Below are 26,283 nucleotides of genomic sequence, written 5' to 3' on the forward strand. Positions count from 1 at the left end.
AGGAGAGCGATCTACACACCTTCATAAACAGGCACTCAGAGGAGAGCGATCTACACACCTTCATAAACAGGCACTCGGAGGAGAGCGATCTCCTCTGAGAATGCCTGAGAACTGAAAAGCGGTATTTTACCGCACTTTCATAAAAGGACACCTGTGTCCTGGACATGTGCTCCTTCTGCCATCCATGCCACCCCCCACCTGGTCTCAGGGTTTACCGTTGCCAATACCAGTTGAATCTCTCCCTCTTACAGAATGCATAGAAAGAGACAAGAAGTAGTGAAAGTAACAGAAATACTTTATTGGCTTTTTCATAATAAGAAACCCTTAAATAAAATTGGATAAGTTGACGTTTTGGATAGTAAATGAATTCAGCAACCAATACAACCAAAGGATCACCATGTATGGAGCCGGTAACATGGGATCTCATGGTCTTTATTGTTTCTTCATAACCAGGAACAGAACAAAAAGTATGGACAGTCCACGGTACCGGTCTAGGGAAGCAATATTACGACTCGCCACCAAAACGATGCCAATCCCATGTCTGAACTCAGGGTCCTGCCTGTTTTGGAGTATAGGAAAAGCCACATAAGCTCAGCAAACCGAGTCTCAGTCTCCAGGTAGTCCAGATCTCGTTCACAGCTGTGATCTCCCCACCAACCTCACAGACCGGTGGTGACTCCTTCCTGCTGCTTTTCAAGATGGGTTAACCCTTTCAGAACCAACATCCCTGCATTCAGGGAGGCTCTTTCCCACCAAAAGTCTCTTTGAGTCTCTTTATTCCAGATCTCAGTTGAGGACTACTAACCCAGAATGGAACCCCATGGAACCCCTCACCCTTCATGGGTGAGAACTCAAAATGTCTCCTTATTTCTCCCTTAAAGGGACCACAGCCCAAATAGGAGGGAAACATGTCTCCAGTTGTCATGACCTTGGCCTGAACCTACAACCTCTGCTGTGTCTGGCAGTATCTCTTCTTGATGACCCACCTGAGATGCTGGACAACTCCCTGTCTGATCCATTGGTCAACCTTGCCTTATGTCTTGTTTTTGGTGTATCTTGAACTCTTTGTTCCTCCCATGAACTTCCTGGTTTAAACTCTGCACTTCCTGTTTGCCAGATTATTGTGCTCTCTCCAGCCGATATCTCACTCTTGTCACTCCTGCTGCCGTCTGTATCTCCACTACCACTCTTTACTGACCTATGACCTGTTCCTAGACTACACTTCCACTTGATCCCAACCTGCAACCAGTTGATACCTGATGTACATTGTTGTGTACATAGATGTGTGTACATATGAAATGCCTTGAACTCTGAGTTCTTTGATGTATATCTTTTTAGAGTAAATAACCCCCCTGAGGAAGACCATAACCGTATGGGTCAAAACACGTTGGGGTATCTATGTGGCTGGCATTCTGTAATGTAATGTTTTGCTCCACTGCATTCATATCGCTATTTATGACGGAATGTGTTTTGTATTGTATAACCAGAGCTCATATTTTAACTCATACATGATACTGAATTTCATTATGGAATAATAAAGAATTTTACAATAGTTACCCTTTTTTTTTAATTAATTCAATCGATTTTGCTGCTTAAGAACCCCTTGGGGGAACCTTCCCACATTGCAATTTTTTGGGGTGTGCAGCCTCTTCATTTCCCATATGTGTGATTTTTTTCTATTTAGACTTGTTAGCAACCTTTGGCTTATTTACTGACTACACTTCTGCTTGATTCCTACCTGCTGTATATCTGCTACTGGACCCCGACTTGCTCACCCCCTGGTGGGGTGATTCTGAGGACTGTGACCTGGTATTAACATGCAGAAAAACCCATTCCCACTATCAGGAGCTCTGATGATACCGGTTAATGCTTAGACCTCGCACCTCTGGTGAGCTTGTGTCATCTGCCAGGGTGACTTTCTTGTGTTCTTATTCTGCTGGTTGATAGGAGCCTCTCCACTGCGATCACTACTGGTCTCCAAGCCTGACCTCTGTGCCACCAGTCCAGGACCCATCCCTGGTGTCCTGTACAACCCATACAGACCACAATAGTGTTATATGTCCATAACAGACCCATTCAGTGAGCTAAACTATAAATGAATGTACCAAGGAAGCAACAAACATTGCTGTACATACAATGCTCCATCATATCTGGCTGAATGATTACCAACCCAAACCTGAAGGCCAACTAAAGTGTTGGAATAAATATGTACATATGTCACTTATATCTATGTAAACTTTTATTAAAAATCTTACAAACAGACATCTTAATAAAACCATAAATATATCAACCAAGATATATGGGAATATCATTATTATTATGCACAGCAAAGTCCTCCCCCCCACCTAAACACCCCCCAGGCTAAAAAACGTTTACACGTGTAACCCATACATGCGCCCTTTTCTCAAAAATCTCATCTTATAAAAATCTAGGGGGACTTGAAAGGACAGAAAGAAAAGCCGCACACCCAGAGACTGAGGGGGGCCTGAAATTCCTCCGTGTTTTGCCCAGGCCACCCAGCTGCCACCTGTCCTTCTCAAGACTCCGAATCTTCCCGACTTCACCCAGAATGTCGTGCACCACCCACCTCGACAGGAAGGACTTTTTTCCAAGTGGAAAGCTGACACTGTGCATTCCATGAGAAGTAACGGACTACTAAGCTAACTAGAAAAAGTGTCTCAAAATCCCGATGAGTCTGAAAAGCCCCGTACGACCACTCCGCATAACTCAAGCCGGAAAGGAAAGGGACCCCGAGAGCCCCATCCACCCGCTTATAGACTTCTATATTGAAGGGGAATTGAAGCAAGAAATGGTCCATCGTCTCCTCCACACCACCACACTCCACTCCTGGACTACCATAGTTCTCCGCAGAGCGATGCTTCAAGTTGCCCTTCACATAGAGTCTGCCATGGGCCAAATCCCAAAACTTTAAAGAGATTCTCTCCAGATTAAGCACATACCCTCTAGTTAGTAATACAGGTTTGTCAGAGTAGGCTGTTAGTGTGTGCAAATTTTGTTTTAGGTCAGGGCAAAGCTTGAGCTGTGAATCTGGGTCAGGGTTCAGTGTGACCCACGATTTGTTTATTGGGTCGCTCATTCCAATGGGAAGTAGTGCAGGGATGTGCGGCACCAGGGATCTCTCCTCCTTTCCTTTCAGGGTTCAGGCTGGATGACGCATCCTGGCAGCTCATCTGGTACCTCCCCCTGTTTTCTGGGACATTAGAGAATGTTCTGGACATAGTGAATGAATGAATGATTTGTGAAGCGCTGCAAATGTGAACTGAAACGCCTCAAGGCGCTAAATGCATTCTGTGTTGTCAGCTTCTTAGAAGAGGAAGGTTTTGATTTTTTTCCTGAAGGCCTAATGGTTTTCTTCCATGCGGATGTGAGTCGGAAGAGCGTTCCATAGCCGAGGTCCCTGGACTGCGAATCTTCGTTCTCCCCTTGCTTTGTAGTGGTATTTGGGAATGAGGAGGAGGTTTTGGCTAGATGATCGCAGATTGCGATTGGGTGTGTAGTGTTTTATTTTCTCTCTGAGTTATTGAGGGGCGTTACCTTGTATGCATTTGTGGGTGAGGCAGAGGGTCTTGAATGTGATCCGATTCTTTACGGTTAGTCAATGTAGGCTCCTCAGGGACGAAGAGATGGATTCCCGGGTTTTTTGTCTTGTTAGTGTTTTGCATGGCTTGTAGGCGCGCAAGCTGATATTGGGGTAATCCTATGTAGAGGGAGTTTGCATAGTCGAGTCGGGAATTGATGATTGTTCCAACTACTGCTGCTTTGTCCTCTTCTGGAATGAAGGGGATGAGTCTACGTAGCAGGCGGAGGAGATGGTGAGATCCGCTGAGTACTGATCCTATTTGTGCATCCATTGTCATTCCTGAGTCAAAGATAACTCCGAGACTCTTGGCTTTGGTGCTCGGAGAGATGGTTTGTCCAAAGATGGTGGGAGGTGTCCATGGAGTCTTGGTTTTGGGATTTTGGTTAGTGGGTGGAGGTTGGGAGGGGCTGTTTGGAATATTTATAAGGGCCTCAGCCAATCCCCAATAAAGGGCTGCCAGGGGGCAGGCTCACCTCATAAATAGGCATGAGTCATTCCAACAGGGGAGTCAGGTGGAAGATGGAGATGGAATGCTAAGGAGGCTGTCGGTGGCCTTGGTAGGGGGCCTCTTAGTCTGGGGGGATGACCTCTGGTCTGGGGTTCAGGTGATGCCTGGAAGGACCCTGCCAAAACACACAGAGGAAGCCCTTCCTGGAGGCACGGGAGCAGGAAAAGAGGACAGCTGGAGCAGGTCAGCATGTCCGGGAGATCTCCTGAGAGTCAGCCGGGTTGGGTTGGTGAGTGTCAGTCTGGAGGACTGTTGGGTGAAGTTAGCCTGGAGGACTAGTGAAAGGGGCAGCAGCAACCAGGTGGGTTGGCAGTGCCTGAAGTGGTGGTGCTGGGTTCAATAGCCATAGAAGTGATGCAAGCACTGAACTTTTTGCTACAGAACCAAGAGGCCTCGAGTTCCTGCCTGTAATGGACCATTGCTTCAATCTGACTGAGTGACTGCCAGATTTTCATGGTGTTCCCGCTGGGTTCTGCAAGCGAGTGAGTGCTGGAGGAAGAAGAGGAGCTGTATATAGAGGCTGTATATAGAGACTGTATATAGATACTGTATATAGGACTGTATATAGAGACTGTATATGGGGACTGTATATGGGGACTGTATATAGGACTGTATATAGGACTGTATATAGAGACTGTATATAGAGACTGTATATAGATACTGTATATAGGACTGTAAATAGAGACTGTATATGGGGACTGTATATGGGGACTGTATATGGGGACTGTATATAGGACTGTATATAGAGATTGTATATAGAGACTGTATATGGGGACTGTATATAGGACTGTATATAGAGACTGTATATAGAGACTGTATATGGGGACTGTATATAGAGACTGTATATGGGGACTGTATATAGAGACTGTATATAGAGACTGTATATGGGGACTGTATATAGAGACTGTATATGGGGACTGTATATAGGACTGTATATAGGACTATATATAGAGACTGTATATAGGACTGTATATAGAGACTGTATATAGAGACTGTATATGGGGACTGTATATAGGACTGTATATAGAGACTGTATACAGAGACTGTAGATGGGGACTGTATATAGAGACTGTATATAGGACTGTATATAGGACTATATATAGAGACTGTAAATAGGACTGTATATAGAGACTGTATATAGAGACTGTATATGGGGACTGTATATAGGACTGTATATAGGACTATATATAGAGACTGTATATAGGACTGTATATAGAGACTGTATATAGAGACTGTATATGGGGACTGTATATAGAGACTGTATATAGGACTGTATATAGGACTATATATAGAGACTGTATATAGAGACTGTATATAGGACTGTATATAGAGACTGTATACAGAGACTGTAGATGGGGACTGTATATAGAGACTGTATATGGGGACTGTATATAGGAAGATATCCCTGAAGGTTTGTTTACTGAATTCAGGTGGGCATCCCATAATCTTCCAAACTATCAAAGTTCTAATCCCTCAATAAATAATGAAAACAAAGTCGCGGACTGTTCTCTGAGTCTGGAGTGCCTGAGGAAATTCAGTGTGCCTGGCTGTGCAGGTTGAGGGATCCAAGTTATCTGTGGACCTTAAAGGGGTGCACTACATCTACTTTATAATGTAGCCCAGCCCCCCAGCTCTATACCTTCCTCCGAGCAGCAGAGAAGGGACGCGGCTCTCGGGATGGAAGCAGCGATCTCTCAGCAGCGGTCAGGTCTCTCCTCCTCCCCCCATTGAGTCATAGCCAGAGCTCTGCAGCCAGCAATGAGTGTGAGCTTTGTCTCCCTCACTCACCATAGAGGTGACAAGGTGGGGGAAATGTCATCTTTAACAAAATCCCGGCACCCCAAGAATCTGGGCTTTGTCCTGCTGCCAGTGGAAGATGTCTGGTGTTCCCCCCATCCCCCCACCGCCGACCATAGTTTGAGTGAAAAGAACTGATGCAGCTGATCCCAACACCTACCAGCCAGCGTGACATCACCGACCACCCCCCAATGGCGCATTCGAAGGGGCGGGGCTGTGAACCCTCCACCATATCTCCCAATTTTCTGGGACACCTTCTAGCACAAAGGACACACCCCTGCCACGCCCTCAGTTACGCAGATCATTAGGAATGTATATGCCAAATATAATTGGTTATACCCAGAATAGTTTTCTTCCACCTTTACTCCAAGGGGGACTGCGATTGGTCAGGTGTTGGCACTAAACTGTGCAAATCCCCACCCGACTTCTTCTCTGATAGGAAAAACACCCCGTTGTTGGATGAATCTTCCGCCATCTTGAGTCCTGCAACTGGCCTCTCGACATCCCCAACCTTAGGAGATAATATTCATGAAGAAAGGAACGCCTACCTATGAGACGTGTCTACCTATTCTGGTGACGTATCACATTGTCATTGGGACAGAATTGTTTAGGGCCAGCCATTCAGTACATGGAAGGTTAGACTGTTCCTGGATCAGTCATCGGCTCGGAGTCATAGACCATCGTTGGCCAGGTAGGTGGAGAATACGGAGCACCTACCTCTCCGAAACGGTCATTCTTCTGGCTGATTCTTCTGTAGTCCACCTACATGGATAAAATGGACATTTTTATTTTCCTGTATAAACATGAAATCCGAGGTGACAGAGGTGAGTCACAACGCCGCCGATCTGTCCTCCATCTGGTGTGACGGTCTCTCTTCTCTGTAATAACAGATAATTGGAGTCGGAGAGATGAAATTACAGGTGTATGGATTTGTTCCAGGACAGAAGTCTCTGCTCACGGCACGCAATCCCAATTCTGAACAATAGACATAAAACCAGCGTTTGGTTAACGACTCTCCTTTGTTCCGGCACATTAAGCGATCGTCAGACTCCGCGAGGTGCGCGTGCCGCTCATTGCCCTTCCATAGACAGCATAGGAGGAAGGTCAGACATTCATGGACCGTTTCCTCCTCGCCCCGGTGCCTGCGGCCTCCTATAGACCCGGCAAACTCTCTTCTTTATATTCCACTCTGAACAAAACGTTCCACTTCTGTATCGAATGTAAACCGGTCCAAACTTGTGATGGAAAAGTCTCTGAACAGGGGGAGCTGGGCCCCATACTGCACACAACCTTCCTGGGGGCCAAATCAAACTTTTTAAAATAAAAATGATGCAGTTTGTTAGATCTTTATTACATCAGGTTAGATCAGATGTTGTTTGCATTAGATCTCACACAGAAGAAACAATATTAACAGTTATTTGCTGGGGGGGCTAACCCGTCATCAGCCCCCCACCCTTATCAAAAAATTGACCAGTTAGCTATTTTGGAAGCTATCAGTTTGATTTGGTAAGATCAAGTGGTTTTATTGTTAAGGACTTTGGGCTGTAGGAGAACCATTCCCTGGAGAACTCTGTGTTATAATGTGTGTGACAGGAGTCACTTTGGGTGGGGTGCCCGAGAACTCCATTCTGATCTATACTAGAAGGACAGCCACACTGGAACATTGTACATATGTATATATTGTGTGTTGTCTTGTGCTGTTGGATGCTTTTTCTGAGATTGTTTGGGGTGTGGTTGTATTCCATTGTTGTATTGTCTCTGTCAGCCTTGGCTGTGGGCACACCTCCCTACTTTTTGAGATGGGACCTATCAGCAAAAGTATGCAGGCATAGGACACCCCCCCTTGCCACGCCCCCTTAAAGGAGAATTGTACAAAAAAAACAAGATTGGTTGAACCCAGAAGTGCTTTTTTTTTACCACTACTATTCCTTTATAATGGCTTTTGGATTTTAAAAATGCAGCAATTTAGAGATCAGATCAAAAGGTTTAGCACTGGAAAACACTTTTTGATAGATAAAAAGTGAATTTCATATACATCTATATGGATCAGATCAAAAATGAGGGACAAATGTGGGGGAATGAGGGACAGAGGGACTTTGCTCCAAATCAGGGACAGTTGGGACCTATGGCTGTGGGGGGGGGTTTCTCCAACAGCTCTCCTTGCTGATTGGACAGTTTACCCCGCCCTGAATTCCGAAGGGAGGGGTGATGGTCCCGAGTTGGATATCTGTTGTGTACCTGTGTGATAATAAATCAGTTTGATGTTGTTGTTCACCCTACACCGTATTACGGCTGGTGACTGGGTGGGCTAAAAGATCTTTGATCGTGTGGTACCGGACAGAGAAAGCATTTACGGTGGACATAGTCCTGTTGAGGACAATGTGTTCTTAAAGCGGAGGTCCGCCAAAAAAAAAATATTAAAAGCCAGCGGCTACAAATACTGCAGCTGCTAACTTTTAATATATGGACACTTACCTGTCCAGGGGGTCCGCCATGTCGGCAGCCGAAGCCGATCTGTCCGTCGGCTCTCAGCTGCTGCCGCCGCCATCCTCGGTAAGGAAATAAGGAAGTGAAGCCGTGTGGCTTCACTTCCTGGTTCCCTACTGCGCATGCGCGAGTCGCTGTGTCCTGGGACCTGTGTGTCTCCCAGAATACAGGGGGGGAGGACAGAGTAGGCGCCGGAAGTGGCGTAGGTCACCGCAAGCACCGCGGTGATCTATGCCAGGAAGTGGGAGCAAATATCTGTATTAGACAAGTAACTGCTCCCTCCTCCCCCCTGAAAGGTGCCAAATGTCACACCGGAGGGGATGGGGAATCCAAAAAGTGGAAGTTCCATTTTTGGGTGGAACTCTACTTTAAGTTATCCTGAGCTGGTAAATAGGGGAGTTATTCCCGCGCTATCAAATATGGAAGCGGCTAGAAGTGGAAAAGCCGCATGCACCGATAAGGTAAACACCTGACCTTTTAAATAGATTTATATAAGTGAGTGGTGCTGCGCTGATCCTTAATACGAAAACAAATGAGATATGAATAATAAATAACCCCTTCCCGCCGACCGAACGCACATATGCGTACTCGGCTTTCCGGGGTTATACCGGGATGATGCCCGCAGCTGCAGGCATCATCCCGGTACCGTTGTTTTCAGCGGGCGATCGGCTACCCGAGTATAACAACCGATGTGGCTAAAAGCCGCTCGGTTGTTATACCGGAGGAGCGGGAGGGGACATCCCCCCCCTCCCGCCGCTGTTACCGGGCCTTCCGTGCGATCGGGAGGCCCGGTGTCCGTTCCGCTGCCTTCGGCGGCTGGGGGCGGACTGGAACGAAGCTGTGAGCGGCTTCGTTCCAGCCTTCTTCTTGTAAATGCGGAAGCGACGTCATGACGTCACTTCCCGTTTACTCGGCTGCCAATGGCGCAGACTTTAAAAAAGTACACAGTATTCAGAATCGCCGTTTTCAGCGATCTGAATACTTTGAAGTGTAAAGGAGGGATGGGGGGTCTTTTAGACCCCCGATCCCTCCATAAAGAGTACCTGTCACCTCCTATTACTGTCACATGGGATGTTTACATTCATTATAGACCCCAGATCTCTCCATAAAGAGTACCTGTCACCTCCTATTACTGTCACATGGGATGTTTACATTCATTATAGACCCCAGATCTCTCCATAAAGAGGACCTGTCACCCCCTATTACTGTCACATGGGATGTTTACATTCATTATAGACCCCAGATCTCTCCATAAAGAGTACCTGTCACCGCCTATTACTGTCACATGGGATGTTTACATTCATTATAGACCCCAGATCCCTCCATAAAGAGTACCTGTCACCTCCTATTACTGTCACATGGGATGTTTACATTCATTATAGACCCCAGATCTCTCCATAAAGAGGCCCTGTCACCTCCTATTACTGTCACATGGGATGTTTACATTCATTATAGACCCCCGATCTCTCCATAAAGAGGACCTGTCACCTCCTATTACTGTCACATGGGATGTTTACATTCATTATAGACCCCAGATCTCTCCATAAAGAGGACCTGTCACCCTCTATTACTGTCACATGGGATGTTTACATTCATTATAGACCCCAGATCTCTCCATAAAGAGGACCTGTCACCTCCTATTACTGTCACATGGGATGTTTACATTCATTATAGACCCCCCGATCTCTCCATAAAGAGGACCTGTCACCGCCTATTACTGTCACATGGGATGTTTACATTCATTATAGACCCCAGATCTCTCCATAAAGAGGACCCGTCACCGTCTATTACTGTCACATGGGATGTTTACATTTATTATAGACCCCAGATCTCTCCATAAAGAGGACCTGTCACCACCTATTACTGTCACATGGGATGTTTACATTCATTATAGACCCCAGATCTCTCCATAAAGAGTACCTGTCACCACCTATTACTGTCACAAGGGATGTTTACATTGCTTGTGACAGCAATAAAAGTAAAAAAAAAAAAAAAAAAAAATTTTAAACACAATTTATAAAGTACAAAAATAAATAAATTAAATAAAAAAAAAAAAAAAAAAATTTTTAAAGTGCCCCTGTCCCTGTGAGCTCGTGCAGCGAAGAAAACGCATACGGAAGTCGCGCCCGCATATGTAAACGGTGTTCAAACCACACATGTGAGGTATCGCCGCGATTGTCAGAGCGAGAGAAATAATTCTAGCCCTAGACCTCCTCTATAGCTCAAACCTGGTAACCGTAAAACATTTTTAAATCGTCGCCTATGGAAATTCAAAGGTACCGTAGTTCGTCGCCATTCCACGAGTGCGTGCAATTATAAAGGGTGACATGTTTGTTATCTATTTACTCGGCGTAACATCATCTTTCACATTATACAAAAAAATTGGGGTAACTTTACTGTTTGGATTTTTTAAAATACATGAAAGTGTCACTTTTCCAAAAATTTGCGTTTAAAACACCGCTGCACAAATACCGTGTGATAAAAAATATTGCAACAATCGCCATTTTATTCTCTAGATTCTCTGCTAAAAAAATATATATAATGTTTGGGGGTTCTAAGTCATTTTCTAGCAAAAAATACGGATTTTAACTTGTAAACACCAAATTTCAAAAATAGGCTTAGTCATGAAAGGGATAAATGCGTGTATCGCAAATAAAGTGGAAATACGTGAAAAAAAAAATATATATATGACACAAAATTAAAAATCTCAATGTTCAAATTCTTAGATAACTGGTGAAAAATGACATGAGTAAATTCTAAATAAAATATTCACTTGAATCACCTAAAGTAAAATTTACATGATTTAAAATGCATTAACGTGATGGTGGGGCTACCTAGACACCAATAACTAACATTAGGTTAAACATAAATAAAGTGCATAGTGAGTGTAAACAACGTGCATCTACAGTTAGACCAAAAAAAAGTGCAATGTGCAACCATAAGACTGGAGGAGTAATAAGTTACTCCTTTTCATATAGTGCATACTATGCAAAACGACATCAAAGATAAATAATTTGCTGGAATCTCAAAGAATAAAAATGACAAGAGGAAAAAAACATACAGAAAATTCATAAAAAAGTCCTTTTGAAAATTGTGACAGCAACGTCCTAGCATGCACACGTTGCAATTAAAGTGCTAAAGTGAACCACATCAAGTGTTTTCTTCATGTGCAAGACCACTCAGATAGGTAATGGCCCCTTACCTCAAGGTAATAGGGCAAAAGCATATATCAGGAAAGCTGTTAAAACATCCGCCTATAGGCTCCAACGCGTCCCTCACTGTCCTGGATCCTAGGATGGGACTCCCACAGGTATGGTACGGGGGGGGGGGTGTATATAGGGGGTAATCGGCAGAAAGAAAGCCAATAGTGTAATCCCGTTTGGTAAATGGTAAATCTCTTTATTAAAAAGTTATAGGTACTCGCATAATAATTTAAAAAACAGCGGTATCAATCCGACGAGCGGCGAGCTCGTATGCCTCTGTTCGTGTGTGCAGCCTGTCTCGTCCCTACGCGTGACGTCACACCACGTGACTTCATCAGGGGATAAACACAGGCTGACATCGTGTCCTTAAATAGTCTAATATTGGCCGATATAGGGCGGCCATTTTCCCGGAGTGTAATTGGGTTAGTACGGCGGCCATTTTCCAAGAGATTTTTCACCGCTAGTTCCGCCTTAGGTGTCTGTCTATGTGGAGATGTCAGCTGACTTATGGGACCAATAAGCACCATCCAGCTCGGTAAATTTGTATGGTGCTGTCAGCAAAGGAAATTCCACCATCTCTAGTATACGGGAACTAGCGGGGGGAAGCTGGATGGGAATATAAAAAAAATGATTTGACTAATTGCTTGTGGCTTCTTATGCAAGTTAGTCCTACGGGGGGGGGGGGAGCCGGACTGTCTAAGGAGGCCATTGTTATGATAATAGGACTAGCTCTACTGTGTAAGGTGACCTATGTCTGAGATAATGGGAGTCATCCTTACCTGATGGTTTGCTGTATAAATTCTGTGTGTTTCTAAAAATAAGGCAGTTCATTTTCTGGTGTTGTCTGGTCCTTGGGGTTTCTACAGCCAGATCCATTGGTCTCGTGTTCCAGGACTTGGGAAGCAGCTTCTTGGCAGGAAATACCCAACAAGGTGTCCGGAGTCCATCACAGTTAGATCTCACATAATTAGAGACTTATTAAGTGATTAATGAGGGGGGGCTGGCCCCCCCTTATCAAATTTTCTGGTCAAAAATCATCCAGGCTAATAGATATTCATTGGATCCGGTGAGATCAAGTGGTTTTAATGTTAGATTTCACATAATTTCAGAGATATTTCACATAAAAATAGAGATATTAGGTGGTACATAAGGACAGGCTGGACCCCCCACATGCAATTTTCTGGCCAAAAATCATATATTCATGTAGCGCTACCCCCGTAGGAGCCCCTTTAGTTTGTTTGATCCGTTACTTTGCCTTTCAACCCCAAGAATCGTCCCACCCCCTACTGGCACACCTAGCAATAAGTTCAGTGTAATAGAACAATAAATGACACACAAAGTTCAAACTGTTTTAGATCTCTCAGGTTTACTTAATCAAGAGAAGAGACTTATAAGGACATTAGTCAGCCAAGTCCTGGATAAACAGCCGAGATTTGGTTAAAATTAAAGTTCTTAAAGCAGTTAAATAACAATTAACAACAACAAGTAAATGATACCAATGTACACAATAACAGACAATCAGTAAATTGATTCCTCAAAAAGGCTATTGGTTGCTGTAAGTACTACCACTGCTAAAGGGGAACCCCAGGCCGGCCTATAGATAATAATAATATAATATAGATACCAGTAACATGTCCCCTTTAGGAGCCATAAGATAACACTGTTCAGAGTACAAGGTCTTGTAAATATCGTCACCAGTAGTTGGATCTCATAGAAGATAATAAATCATCCGAGTCTAACAAAAGGGAGTCATTAGTCAGAATTAGGGATGAGCCGAACACCCCCCGGTTCGGTTCGCACCAGAACCCGCGAACGGACCGAAAGTTCGCACGAACGTTAGAACCCCATTGATGTCTATGGGACTCGAACGTTCGAAATCAAAAGTGCTCATTTTAAAGGCTAATTTGCATGGTATTGTCCTAAAAAGGGTTTGGGGACCCGGGTCCTACCCCAGGGGACATGTATCAATGCAAAAAAAACTTTTAAAAACGGCCGTTTTTTCGGGAGCAGTGATTTTAATGATGCTTAAAGTAAAAAAAAAAAAAGTGAAATATTCCTTTAAATATCGTACCTGGGGGGTGTCTATAGTATGCCTGTAAAGTGACGCGTGTTTCCCATGTTTAGAACAGTCCCTGCACCAAATGTCATTTTTAAAGGAAAAAATCTCATTTAAAACTGCTTGCGGGTTTAATGTAATGTCGGGTCCTGGCAATATGGATGAAAATCAGTGAGACAAACGGCATGGGTACCCCCCAGTCCATTACCAGGCCCTTTGGGTCTTGTATGGATATTAAGGGGAACCCCGCACCCAAATTAAAATAAGGAAAGGTGTGGGGCCACCAGGCCCTATATACTCTGAACAGCAGTATACAGGCGGTGCAAACAAGACAGGGACTGTAGGTTTGTTGTTAAGTAGAATCTCTTTGTAATTTTGAACATTTTTAACGTGTTTAGCTCCAGCCAAAAAATCTTTTCTAAGCTTTTTGGAAAACATAGGGAAAGGGTTATCACCCCTGTGACATTTGTTTTGCTGTCTTTCCTCCTCTTCAGAAGATTTCACCTCACTTTTTTGTCCCAATGAAAAATGTTTTTTGAAAATTTGGGTTTTTTTGTGGAACAAGGATTGGAAAGCATCAGTGGAAAGGAGAAATTGTTTTCCCATATTAACTCTTACAGGAGAGAATTTCCCTTCCTAGGGGTAGATTTCATCTCACTTCCTGTTGTCTCCTTCCGTTTGCAAGTAGGAGTCGTTTGTAAGTTAGATGTTTGAAAGTAGGGTCCTGCCCTATATACTCAGCAGAAATTTGGGCCTTAGGTGTTGCTGTGGCCACAACACTGTAAGCCCTCACAGGGCCCTGCTGTGAAATATTAGATCAAGAATTGTAATTACATGCCCCTGTTGAACAGGAGCTGAAAAATTAGGCCTTAGGCACTGGTGCTGGTGCCACAACACTGCAACCCCTCACAGACACTCTAGTTGGAACGCAGGAACGAGCCCTGCTGCAAATTATTGCTTCAAAAATTGTAATTACACGCCCCTGTTAGACAGGGGCAGAAAAATTGGGCCTTAGGCACTGGTGCTGGTGCCACAACACTGCAACCCCTCACAGACACTCTAGTTGGAACGCAGGAACGAGCCCTGCTGCAAAGTATTGCATCAAAAATTGTAATTACACGCCCCTGTTAGACAGGGGCAGAAAAATTGGGCCTTAGGCACTGGTGCTGGTGCCACAACACTGCAACCCCTCACAGACACTCTAGTTGGAACGCAGGAACGAGCCCTGCTGCAAAGTATTGCATCAAAAATTGTAATTACACGCCCCTGTTAGACAGGGGCAGAAAAATTGGGCCTTAGGCACTGGTGCTGGTGCCACAACACTGCAACCCCTCACAGACACTCTAGTTGGAACGCAGGAACGAGCCCTGCTGCAAAGTATTGCATCAAAAATTGTAATTACACGCCCCTGTTAGACAGGGGCAGAAAAATTGGGCCCTAGGCACTGGTGCTGGTGCCACAACACTGCAACCCCTCACAGACACTCTAGTTGGAATGCAGGAACGAGCCCTGCTGCAAAGTATTACATCAAAAATTGTAATTACACGCCCCTGTTAGACAGGGGCTGAAAAATTGTGCCTTAGGCACTGGTGGTGGCGCCCAGAACCAAAAATGTTCTTACAAGCTATCAGCGTTATGATTGAGTAGGAAGAGGATAATTACTCAGGGATAGTCACTCAGCATCAGCATAGGCAGTCTTTGAAGGGATCTGAGATTTCAAAAAAAATTATTCGGTTACATCAGCATCAGGTGCTTGGTAGCTGGTGGTGATCCAAGACTCATTCATTTTTATGAAGGTCAGCCGATCGACCGAGTCGGTGGACAGACGCACCCTGTGATCGGTTACCACGCCTCCAGCAGCACTGAATGTGCGTTCCGAAAGAACGCTGGATGCAGGACAGGCCAGTAGCTCAATTGCATACTGTGCAAGCTCTGGCCAGTGATCCATCCTCAAGACCCAGTAACCCAGAGGATTTTCGGTGGGAAAGGTGTCCAAGTCTGATCTTGCCCCTAGGTATTCCTGCACCATGTAAAACAGACGCTGGCGATGGTTGCTGGAACCGATCATACCTTGGGGCTGCGGACCAAAAAATTGTCTGAACGCATCGGTCAGACGGCCACCTTCTCCACCGCTCCTTCTTTGACTGACCGAAGCCTCAGCAACACGTTGTCCAGAAACAGGAGTTTGTAACCTCCCAGTCTCTGGGAACGCGTTGCACAGACCTTTCTGCAAGGCCTCCCGAAGATGTTTCATCCTCTGCTCCCTCTGCGATGGCAAGATAAGGTCCGCAACCTTACCCTTGTAACGTGGCTCAAGGAGGGTTGCCAGCCAGTATTGGTCCTTCTCCTTGATACCACGAATACGAGGATCCTTACGCAGGCTTTGCAGGATCAGGGAGGCCATGCAGCGTAGGTTTGCTGAGGCATTCGGTCCGGAGTCCTCTGGGTCACTAAGAACGACATGGTCCGCAGCCACCTCCTCCCAGCCACGTACAAGTCCATGTGTTTCTTGGGACTGATCCCTTAAAGACTGCTGCTGATGCTGAGTGCCAGGCTCCACCTCCATACTGACACAATCTTCCTCCTCCTCCTCTTCCTCCTCGTCCTCTTCCTGTGTGATCGGCGGGCACGCAGGAACACTGTCTGGATAAAGGGGGCCTTGAGAGCTAAGGAAGTCCTCCTCTTCCTGCCTCTGTTCTGCCTCAAGTGCCCTGTCCATTATTCCACGCAGCGTGTGCTCCAACAGGTGGACAAGGGGGACAGTGTCACTGATGCATGCACTGTCACTGCTCACCATCCTCGTGGCCTCCTCGAATGGTGACAGGACAGTGCATGCGTCCCTGATCATGGCCCACTGGCGTGGGGAAAAAAAACCAAGCTCCCCTGACCCTGTCCTGGTGCCATAGTCGCACAGGTACTCATTGATGGCCCTCTGCTGCGTGTGCAGCCGCTGCAGCATGGCCAACGTTGAGTTCCACCTGGTGGGCATGTCACAGATTAGGCGGTTCTTGGGCAGGTTAAACTCCTTTTGGAGGTTCGTCAGCCGAGCACTGGCATTATATGACCGGCGGAAATGCACACAGACTTTCCTGGCCTGCCTCAGGACATCCTGTAAGCCCGGGTACCTGCCCAAGAACCGCTGCACCACCAAGTTAAGGACGTGAGCCAAACAGGGCACATGGGTCATTTGTCCCTGTCGGAGGGCAGAGAGGAGGTTGGTGCCATTGTCGCAAACCACCATTCCTGCCTTAAGTTGGCGTGGCGTCAACCACCTCTGAACCTGCCCCTGCAGAGCTGACAGAACCTCTGCCCCAGTGTGGCTCCTGTCCCCCAAGCACACCAGCTCAAGCACCGCATGGCATCTTTTGGCCTGCGTACTTGCGTAGCCCCTTGAACGCCTACGGAGCACCGCTGGTTCCGAGGAAGAGGCCATGGAGGAAGAAGAAGAGGAGGGGGTGGAGGAGAGAGGTGTGTCACAATCAGCATTTTGGAGGCGTGGTGGCGGAACAACCTCCAACACTACTGCACCTTGTCCTGCATCCTTCCCAGCTGCCAGCAGAGTCACCCAATGCGCCGTGAAACTTAGGTAACGTCCCTGTCCATGCCTGCTGGACCATGAGTCAGCGGTAATATGCACCTTACCGCTGACCGCCCTGTCCAGCGAGGCATGGACATTGCCTTCCACATGCCGGTAGAGAGCCGGAATCGCCTTCCGTGAGAAAAAGTGGCGTTTGGGTACCTGCCACTGAGGAACCGCACATTCCACAAACTCACGGAAGGGGGCAGAATCTACCAACTGAAAAGGCAGCAGTTGAAGTGCTAGCAATTTTGCCAAGCTAGCATTCAACCGCTGGGCATGTGGATGGCTGGGAGCAAACTTCTTTCGGCGGTGCAGCAGCTGGGGCTGGGAAATTTGCCTGGTACAATCTGACGTCGGTGTACCAAAAGCAGATTGCCCACAAGTACTTGGCTGTGACACACCTAATTCTACACCTTCATTCCTCTCACTGCAGGTCTCAGAGAGGACTGAAGGTCTAGTGGGGTTGGAAATCTCAGCTGATGAGGAGCAAGGAGAGATCCTCTTTGTTCTTTGGTGTGGGTCTTTTAGATACGCTTGCCAACGAACTGCATGGCAGGTCAACATATGTCTGGTCAAGCATGTGGTACCCAAGCGGGAGATGTTTTGGCCACGCGAGATACGCTTGAGACATATGTTGCAAATAGCAGCGGTGCGATCTGATGCACTCGTCTTAAAAAAGGCCCACACCAAAGAACTTTTTGAATAACGTGCAGAGACTGCAGCGCCCTGCACATGTGGAGCTTTGGGGTGTGATGCAGTCAATGTGCTGCCCTTAGGCTGGCCCCTGGAGGGCATCCTGCCTCGTTGGTGATGTGCCGCCGCCTCCTCCTCCTCCTCCTCCTCCTCCTCCTCCTCTCTCCTATCAGGCACCCACGTTGAGTCAGTGACCTCATCATCCCCTCCCTCCTCATCACTGGAGCAAACCTGGCAGTATGCTGCAGCAGGGGGAGCATGACTGCCAGATTGCTGTCCTTCTTGGGCACCCCCTCTGTCCGTGCTCGTGGTACTGCCTTCATCGAGCTCAGTATCATCATCAGAGCCTTCCAAACGCTGGGCATCCTCCTGGAGCATGTACCCAACACTGTGGTCAAACAGTTCGAGGGACTCCTCAGGAGGACATGGTGGAGCTAGGAAAGGAGTCACTGATGACATTGAGCTGAGGGAAGAGGCCGCTGCTTTGCCAGACAAAGCACCCTGGGCATGGGTGAGAGAGGATGAGGAGGATGAGGACGGCTTGGTCATCCACTCGACCAAGTCTTCCGCATGTTGCGGCTCAACACGGCCAGCTGCCGAAAAAAAGGCCAAGCGTGTCCCATGGCCACGTGCTGATGAGGATGCACCGTCTCCACGACCAGCACTAGACACAGAGCCTGCTTGCCCTCTCTTATTGGCTTGTGACTGTCTGCCTCTCCTTCTTGGCCTTCCAGACATACTAATGGCCTGTAGCTGCACTAAGCTGGGATAGAACACCTGTAATTTTCTTCAAGTAGCTTTATATACTGTAACCAGACAAGCCTGCCTGTCAGTAGGAAGATAACAGGAACGGATCTAGCTGAACACTGTGAGCAGGACGCACTGTACTAAATGTAAATAGTCTAGCTGCCTGACCGTGGTACTAATAGGATCAAATAGAACACCTGTAATTTTCTTCAGGTAGCTTTATATACTGTAACCAGACAAGCCTGCCTGTCAGTAGGAATTTAACAGGAACGGATCTAGCTGAACGCTGTGAGCAGGACGCACTGCACTAAATGTAAATAGTCTAGAAGATAACAGGAACGGATCTAGCTGAACACTGTGAGCAGGACGCACTGCACTAAATGTAAATAGCAGGAACGGATCTAGCTGAACACTGTGAGCAGGACGCACTGCACTAAATGTAAATAGCAGGAACGGATCTAGCTGAACACTGTGAGCAGGACGCACTGCACTAAATGTAAATTGCAGGAACGGATCTAGCTGAACACTGTGAGCAGGACGCACTGCACTAAATGTAAATAGTCTAGAAGATAACAGGAACGGATCTAGCTGAACACTGTGAGCAGGACGCACTGCACTAAATGTAAATAGTCTAGAAGATAACAGGAACGGATCTAGCTGAACACTGTGAGCAGGACGCACTGCACTAAATGTAAATAGCAGGAACGGATCTAGCTGAACACTGTGAGCAGGACGCACTGCACTAAATGTAAATAATCTAGAAGATAACAGGAACGGATCTAGCTGAACACTGTGAGCAGGACGCACTGCACTAAATGTAAATAGCAGGAACGGCTCTAGCTGAACACTGTGAGCAGGACGCACTGCACTAAATGTAAATAGCAGGAACGGATCTAGCTGAACACTGTGAGCAGGACGCACTGCACTAAATGTAAATAGCAGGAACGGATCTAGCTGAACACTGTGAGCAGGACGCACTGCACTAAATGTAAATAGCAGGAACGGATCTAGCTGAACACTGTGAGCAGGACGCACTGCACTAAATGTAAATAGCAGGAACGGATCTAGCTGAACACTGTGAGCAGGACGCACTGCACTAAATGTAAATTGCATGAACGGATCTAGCTGAACACTGTGAGCAGGACGCACTGCATTAAATGTAAATAGTCTAGATAGAAGATAACAGGAACGGATCTAGCTAAACTGAATACAGTGTATATATATATATATATATATACAACACCTGGGATGCATATATATACACAATACACTGTAAGTGCAGCTAACTGACTGACTGTCCTGCCTAATCTATCTAACTCAAATCAAATGACACTGTCTCTCTCTCTCTCTATTTCTCAGCACACCGGAACACACACTACACAGGGCCGCCGTGCAGGCGGCCTTATATAGTGTGGGGTGTGTACTAAATCCCCTGAGCCATAATTGGCCAAAGCCACCCTGGCTTTGGCCAATTACAGCTCTCTCTACTGACGGCGCTGTGATTGGCCAAGCATGCGGGTCATAGTGCATGCTTGGCCAATCATCAGCCAGCAATGCACTGCGATGCCGCAGTGAATTATGGGCCGTGACGCGCCACACGAATTTAGCGCGAACGGCCCATAACGTTCGCAATTCGGCGAATGATCGAACAGCCGATGTTCGAGTCGAACATGGGTTCGACTTGAACACGAAGCTCATCCCTAGTCAGAATAGAGGATTTGATATGGCAGTAACATGTCCTCTTTACACTTCCAAACTCTAATGCCTGCCTGCAGGGTTCAAAATCGGGTAGTGCAAAGCAAAGTGGGCAAGTGCCCTCTCACCAGTCCTGCGACCAGGAGGGCAAAAAAAAAAAATTTCTTGACAGATAGTTCTTCAGCGGCACCCCTGACCACCTTGCGACTCGATCGCCTCTTGCCCTCAGGTGCCTGCAGTCTTCATTGGAGGCCTCTCTCTGGTGGGATGCCCATCTTTAACCATCTCTGGATGTTCTCTGGAACCATCTTTGGATGGTTCTTCATCGGTGCCTGTAGTCTCTTCTCACACATCCGTTCACCTCCCTGCCTCATGGTGATCTCTCCTCAGACCAACAACCTGGAGTCTTTAACTAGCCCCCCCCTTCCTGCAAAGCAGGCTGGTTTCAGTAGTTCTGCCCCCTGTAGAAATCAATGGGGCCGTTTTGTGATGGGATTTCAAGTCCCATGGTCGGAGGAGGAAGGATGGAAGGATAAAGGAGGAGGAAGGACGGAGGGATAACGGAGGGGGAAGGATGGAGGAGGAAGGATGGAAGGATAATGGAGGAGGAAGGATGGAGGAGGGATAACGGAGGAGGAAGGACGGAATTATAACAGAGGAAGAAGGACAGAGGAGGAAGGACGGAGGAGGGATAACGGAGGAGGAAGGATGGAGGAGGAAGGACGGAGGAGGAAGGACGGAGGAGGAAGGATGGAGGAGGTATAATGGAGGAGGAAGGATGGAAGGATAACGGAGGAAGAAGGATGGAGGAGGAAGGAAGGAAGGATAACGGAGGAGGAAGGACGGAGGAGGAAGGATAAAGGAGGAGGAAGGACAGAGGGATAACGGAGGGGGAAGGATGGAGGAGGAAGGACGGAGGAGGAAGGATGGAGGAGGGATAACGGAGGAGGAAGGATGGAGGAGGAAGGACAGAGGAGGAAGGACGGAGGAAGGATAACGGAGGAGGAAGGACGGAGGAGGAAGGATGGAGGAGGGATAACGGAGGAGGAAGGATGGAGGAGGGATAACGGAGGAGGAAGGATGGAGGAGGAAGGACGGAGGAGGAAGGATGGAGGAGGGATAACGGAGGAGGAAGGATGGAGGAGGAAGGACGGAGGAGGAAGGATGGAGGAGGGATAACGGAGGAGGAAGGATGGAGGAGGAAGGACAGAAGAGGAAGGACAGAGGAGGAAGAATGGAGGAGGGATAATGGAGGAGGAAGGATGGAGGAGGAAGGAAGGAAGGATAACGGAGGAGGAAGGACAGAGGAGGAAGGAAGGAAGGATAACGGAGGAGGAAGGATGGAGGAGGAAGGAAGGAAGGATAACGGAGGAGGAAGGATGGAGGAGGAAGGATGGAGGAGGAAGGAAGGAAGGATAACGGAGGAGGAAGGACGGAGGAGGAAGGATGGAGGAGGAAGGAAGGAAGGATAACGGAGGAGGAAGAACGGAGGAGGAAGGATGGAGGAGGGGTATAACGGAGGAGGAAGGATGGAGGAGGAAGGACGGAGGAGGAAGGATGGAGGAGGTATAATGGAGGAGGAAGGATGGAGGAGGAAGGAAGGAAGGATAACGGAGGAGGAAGAACGGAGGAGGAAGGATGGAGGAGGAAGGACGGAGGAGGAAGGATGGAGGAGGGGTAACGGAGGAGGAAGGATGGAGGAGGAAGGACGGAGGAGGAAGGATGGAGGAGGTATAATGGAGGAGGAAGGATGGAGGAGGAAGGATGGAAGGATAACAGAGGAAGAAGGATGGAGGAGGAAGGAAGGAAGGATAACGGAGGAGGAAGGACGGAGGAGGAAGGATAAAGGAGGAGGAAGGACGGAGGAGGAAGGATAAAGGAGGAGGAAGGACGGAGGGATAACGGAGGGGGAAGGATGGAGGAGGAAAGATGGAAGGATAATGGAGGAGGAAGGATGGAGGAGGGATAAGGGAGGAGGAAGGACGGAATTATAACAGAGGAAGAAGGACAGAGGAGGAAGCACGGTGGAGGGATAACGGAGGAGGAAGGATGGAGGAGGAAGGACAGAGGAGGAAGGATGGAGGAGGAAGGACGGAGGAGGAAGGATGAAGGAGGGGTAACGGAGGAGGAAGGATGAAGGAGGGGTAACGGAGGAGGAAGGATGGAGGAGGAAGGACAGAGGAGGAAGGATGGAGGAGGGATAACGGAGGAGGAAGGATGGAGGAGGAAGAACAGAGGAGGAAGGATGGAGGAGGGATAACGGAGGAGGAAGGAAGGAGGAGGAAGGACAGAAGAGGAAGGACAGAGGAGGAAGAATGGAGGAGGGATAATGGAGGAGGAAGGATGGAGGAGGGATAACGGAGGAGGAAGGAAGGAGGAGGAAGGACAGAAGAGGAAGGACGGAGGAGGAAGGATGGAGGAGGGATAACGGAGGAGGAAGGATGGAGGAGGAAGGACAGAAGAGGAAGGACAGAGGAGGAAGAATGGAGGAGGGATAATGGAGGAGGAAGGATGGAGGAAGAAGGATGGAAGGATAACAGAGGAGGAAGGATGGAGGAGGAAGGAAGGAAGGATAACGGAGGAGGAAGGACAGAGGAGGAAGGAAGGAAGGATAACGGAGGAGGAAGGATGGAGGAGGAAGGATGGAGGAGGAAGGAAGGAAGGATAACGGAGGAGGAAGGACGGAGGAGGAAGGATGGAAGGATAATGGAGGAGGAAGGACGGAGGGACCGGCCCCATTATTACCGTCCAGCATATGTTGCAGGGAATATGAGGACTGTATTGGTCATAAGTCCTGCATGTGACACATGACATAGCTACAGTATATGTGGGTGACATTCCATCACTCTATTGGGAGGGGGAGGTGTCACAACCTCAGTTCTAAGGTTCTCTGGCAGATCTCCGGAGCTAATAGGTTTCTAGTTCTAGGCAGTATTGCGCGGTCGCAGGTAGTCGCCCGGCCTCATTAGCACGGAATCAGCGTTCCTGTGAGCAGTTTATTGATGAAAAGGAGATGGATATAATGATATCAGACGGTTTCTCGGCACACGCTCGTCTTGGCAGCTCATTTTCCGCCGCCGCGCTCGCTTCTCCCATCTTTACGTTGAGAAATGTTAATTGGCATCCAGAGCGGTTTGCGGTTCATAAACATTCATGAATCAGCCCTGGCCGGGGGAGAAAACGCAGAATCGCAGTCCCTACATCGGCTAATAGCAATCAGCTTGGACAATTTCCAGAAGAGAGGAGCTCTGGAAGTCTCTCCGCCTCCAACGCCACTTATTACCGCCCGCCGCTCCGGCGCTGAGCTCATCCAATGATGGAGATTGGGGCTCCGATGTATGATACTAATCTTCTCCATTCCAATCCCAACACTAATTAGGACATTTCCACCCTGAAATATCTCCAAGGTGGACAAGGCTGCCGCCAGAACGTTCTGTACCCCCTTCCCACATACCACTCCCCGGCCGTGTAACCTCAGGAAATATAAAGGTGATGAATAGATGGGAAAGATTCCTCGCAGATCCCTAAATGGTGATAATTACAAGTCAGTCATTTCCACAACCGTCTGGCTGTATCTCTCCATGGGGGGGCGTCAGGAGAAACGCAGAGTCCTGAACCTCCATGTCTGCACTGCCACCTGCAGAGGAAATCTCATATCACAGAACCACTAGGCCAGATCATTCTAGTGCCAATCATACCGGCTAATCTGCAGGTCAACACACCTGCCAGACATTGCAACCAGGTCCCCCTCCTGCTGTGGTCAGATGAGACCAAAATTGAGATCTTTGGCATTAACTCGACTCATCGTGTTTGGAGGAAGAAAAATGCTGACTATGACCCTAAGAACACCATCCCTACAGTCACACACCATCCCTACAGTCACACATCATCCCTACAGTCACACACCATCCCTACAGTCACACATCATCCCTACAGTCACACATCATCCCTACAGTCACACACCATCCCTACAGTCACATCATCCCTACAGTCACACACCATCCCTACAGTCACATCATCCCTACAGTCACATCATCCCTACAGTCACATCATCCCTACAGTCACATCATCCCTACAGTCACACACCATCCCTACAGTCACACCATCCCTACAGTCACATCATCCCTACAGTCACATCATCATCCCTACAGTCACATCATCCCTACAGTCACACACCATCCCTACAGTCACACATCATCCCTACAGTCACATCATCATCCCTACAGTCACATCATCCCTACAGTCACACACCATCCCTACAGTCACACATCATTCCTACAGTCACACCATCCCTACAGTCACACATCATCCCTACAGTCACACATCATCCCTACAGTCACATCATCCCTACAGTCACATCATCCCTACAGTCACACCATCCCTACAGTCACACATCATCCCTACAGTCACATCATCCCTACAGTCACACCATCCCTACAGTCACATCATCCCTACAGTCACACATCATCCCTACAGTCACATGGAGGTGGAAACCTGATGCTTTGGGGTCGTTTCTCTGATAAAGGTTCAGGCCGACTTTGCCGCATTGAGGGGCCAATGGATGGGACCATGTATTGTAAGATCTTGGAGGAGAACCTTCTTCCCTCATCCAGAACACTGAAGATGGGTCATGGATGGGTCTTTCAGCATGACAATGACCCAAAACATATCGCCAAGGCAACAAAGGAGGGGCTCAAGAAGAAGCACATTAAGGTCATGAAGTGGCCTAGCCAGTCTCCAGACCTTAATCCTATAGAAAATTTATGGAAGGAGCTGAAACTTGGAGTTTTCAAGAGACAGCCAAGAAACCTTAAGGATTTAGAGAAGATCTGTAAAGAAGAGTGGACCAAAATCCCTCCTGAGATGTGTGGAAACCTGATCACCACCTACAAGAAACGTCTGACCTCTGTGATCACCAACAAGGGTTTCTCCACCAACTACTAAGTCATGTTTTGCTTGGGGATCAAATACTTATTTTACTCACTGAACTGCAACTCCATTTATAACATTTGTATCATGTGATTTTTCTGGATTTTTGGTTGATATTCTGTCTCTATCATATAAAATACACCTATGATAAAAATTATAGACCCTTCATTTCTATGTAAGGGGGCAAAACTTACACAATCTGCAGGGGAGACGATCGTTATCCCCCCCCCCACTTTATATACAGTATATAGAAGAAAGGTTTGATAGGTGGGATGTTGACACTGGAAGCACATTGTGGGGGGACTTTACTACCTCTTGTAGAGTCTTCCACGTGTGCTGTGTACCCGACCAATATGATAGAACTATATGAATGATATATAATAAGAAGAAGAAGAAGAATAAGAAGAAGTTGTTGGACAATGATACTTTGTATTGTTATGTTTCTCTCACTATATCACCTTATTTCTCCTCATTCGTTTTTACTTCTGTTTTTTCCAATATCTCCGATCATTTCACACCCAATCACTCGGGATCTCACAGATAACACGCCTTTATTAAATCTCTAAGATTATTATTAGAATTAGAATTGTAGTTACATTTATAAAAATGCCCGATCCTCCCCTCATCACCCCTAATGCCCTTCTCCTCATTAGACCTCTGGGAGATGCACACAATTACTGCAGAGAACGTGCGGCGATCATTACTGCGCACATCTCATCACCAACAATTATTATTCTGACTTTCTGCATTTAGAACTTTCTGCATAAAAGTTTTCATACAATGGAATCCTCGCCTGTACACACATTGTGGGTCCATTTACTAAAAGGCAACAGGCTGTTCACTTTACAATGGCAGTTTCCCCGAAGCGTAGTGAATGAGGTGAAATTTTACTTTGTGGAGATTACCCAATCATGTGCAAGGGGAAAAAAAACAGCATTTTTGCTAGCACATGATTGGATGATGGAAGTCAGCAGAGCTTCACCTCAT

Source organism: Aquarana catesbeiana, linkage group LG03 (genome assembly GCF_042186555.1).
Source record: "Aquarana catesbeiana isolate 2022-GZ linkage group LG03, ASM4218655v1, whole genome shotgun sequence".
NCBI lineage: Eukaryota > Metazoa > Chordata > Amphibia > Anura > Ranidae > Aquarana > Aquarana catesbeiana.